This window comes from Eschrichtius robustus, chromosome 8 (assembly GCF_028021215.1).
Source record: "Eschrichtius robustus isolate mEscRob2 chromosome 8, mEscRob2.pri, whole genome shotgun sequence".
NCBI lineage: Eukaryota > Metazoa > Chordata > Mammalia > Artiodactyla > Eschrichtiidae > Eschrichtius > Eschrichtius robustus.
Window position 1 is genome coordinate 15,017,140 of NC_090831.1, and position 2,965 is coordinate 15,020,104.

The following is a 2,965-nucleotide window of genomic DNA, read 5'->3' on the forward strand; positions in this document are numbered from 1 at the left end:
TTAAGTGTTGATAGAGAAACAGCTATTATTGACCCAAGATTTTTCCAGGGGCTGATTTCCAGGGAAACTGGATCATCATGAATGGCCTTGACCCAGGAAGCCCTATCCTAGCCTCCTCTTCATCTTTTAAGATTTCTCTTACAAATCTAGTGGGACTCAGACCTTCAGATAGTTCAGAGGACCTTCAGAAAGTCAGATACGGAAGCCTATGGTTCTTATAAACATACACCTACTTGGCATTCCTGCCAATTCCACATATAGACTGAGTGACGTACATAGTTGCAGGGCAAAGCCCTCAGACAATTTGGATTTTTAATAATATCTCAGTGCCACCAGGGCCCCTGAAATGGAAAAGCTCCAAGCACCATGCTGTCACACTGCTTCCACCTGGGCCAGCTCTTTCTGACCAAGCCAGGGCAGCTTTTGAGTGAGCCAGAACCCCGCATCCATGGGCTTCCACGGAAAGAGTATGCAGGTTCAGAATTCTGAGCCCTCTTATTACCTAAAAAAAGCCCAAACTCAATCTACTAGAAAAACCCAGCATGGCCCCATGGTCCATTCTGATGGCCCATTCAAGAAAAAACCTTTGGGAAACTGCAGAAATTGTAAGAAATCAATGAGTTTAAAGATGACTGAGACTCAGTGCTTTATTTCACACAAAATGCATGAACACCTCAAAGCCTGAGAAATAACTCATTTGCCTTGCTAGGACTCTCCTGCTCTTTTCAAAGGAGCCCAAGCTGCCTTCTGGTTTTTACTTGGAACCCAACTAAAGCCTTTATGAACACTGTGTACCAGACCTTGGACATGAGCTGGTCACACAGTTTTCGTGGCTGGTGGTGTAGCTACTGTCTTTCCAGCATGATGTATAATAGCATCATCCTAGGACTTGGATAAATGGCATCAGACATTGGTGGCTGCATGGAGAAGATGGTGACCAGTATCCTCTTCGCAAACTTAGAAATCTGAGAGGCATGTGCTTCTACTCATCCTCGACTCCACGGCAGGGCCAGGACTAGACGAACCCTAGCTGTTCAGGGCAGCCTTCCTCAAGGTGTACAGCATGGGTTTGATACGTTTTTCATAATAACCAATAAAATATGCTAAAATAAGCTTAATAGTCCATCCGAATATTGGGTTGGTCAAAAAGTCCGGTTTACGGAAAACCCGAATGAATCTTTCGGCCAACCCAAGAGTCAGTGGCTCATTGGTTATTCCTTGTTATGATTGCTTACTGGTAACAAATACTGACTTTTTCCATTGAAGGGGTAATTGAGACACACCCACCCCTTAATTCTATGCAGATTGAGAGGCAGGCTAGGTACCTTGAAACTCTTTCAAAGGCTATCTAAACTCAGTCTCTTAAAATCCAGTTAATTCCCAGTCCCCTGGGGTCTCAGGTCCAACACTGAGGTGGCCTCATTTTTATAGGTTGGGTCAAGGTCATGTGCTTATTCCTACTCCTCTGTACCCACCAGGGTGCGTCTGCCATTTGCTCCGGGAAAACCCTTCCTGATGCCTTTTTTTTTTTTTTTTTACTCTATTTATTTATTTATTTGTTTTAGCTGTGTTGGGTCTTCGTTTCGTGCGAGGGCTTTCTCTAGTTGCGGCAAACGGGGGACACTCTTCATCGCGGTGCGCGGGCCTCTCACCATCGCGGCCCCTCCCGTTGCGGGGCACAGGCTCCAGACGCGCAGGCTCAGCAGTTGTGGCTCACGGGCCCAGTTGCTCCACGGCATGTGGGATCCTCCCAGACCAGGGCTCGAACCCGTGTCCCCTGCATTAGCAGGCAGATTCTCAACCACTGCGCCACCAGGGAAGCCCCCCTGATGCCTTTTAGTGCCATGAAAACCAGCGCAGGAGCACCTGGTCTATGGCACATTGCCACACGGCTGATACACTTACACCCTCCCCCCTGTTAATAAATAACATCAGACTCAGTGTCCTTACGCTCTGCTCTCCAGAAACCGGCCAGTGACCACCAAATGATTTCTGTGACATCTGATGTTGCTGCCAGACTTCTCCAAACTCTCTGTAAGGTTCCAAGAGACTCATTTTCCTTGTTTTCTTGCTTCTTCAATGGCTGCTGGAGTGGGGCAGCAGGGGGCGGGCAGGACAGCATCAGTCTCCCTCTCTCTCAGTCTGTACGCCCGCCGTCCAGAGAATTTTTCCTTGGAGGGTCCCATTACTGCTTCCAAGTCCGCATGTTCTTTCATTAAACATTTGTAAGGCTCATGCTAAGTGTCAGTTACTGTGCACTGGACCACAGGGCCGGAGACCCTGCGCTCAAGGAACTGCTCTCGAAACCCCGCTGCAGCCCACCACTGAGGGGTCCCCCCTTCAGAGCCCTGGGCCTGGAAATGTGAGGCCTCGCCTCTGCCATTCCTTTTCCAGATTCCAAGCACCTGCCTTTGTTTCTTTTCCCAAAATGTCATGCGATCTTGTGCTTTAATCCCTGCTACCGCATCTGGGAGTGGTCCTTACCCCTGCCAGGGAAGACTTTTGGTGCTTGTCGTGCCACAATCTCCCTGCTTCCCTTCTTCCTAGTTTATCCTCCACTTCCCAGACCATGTACCTACACTGATGTCAAAGGGTTAGCACTCCCCTCTTGGTCTCCCTCTCTCTCTCTCTCACACACACACACACACACACACACACACACTAATGAGGAATACTGTTGTATGACACGCGGAATCCCCATGCCTCTGCTTGGCTTTCAAAGCCCTCCACGTCTTCACCGATGCTTGTCTTCTGCTTCCGTCAGAGGAATCTCCTCACTGGTCCATCCTGCCCTCCCGCTGCACCTCTACCCTTTGCTCACTGCATTGCAACCGCCTCCTGAAATGCCCGCCCCTCCTGTCTGCCTCTGCAACGCCCCCTCCCTCCAGGCACGGATTAAGTCCCATCTCCTGGACAAAGCTTTCTCACCAGTTCACTCCTCTGTCCACACCTGTTCAGCTCATTG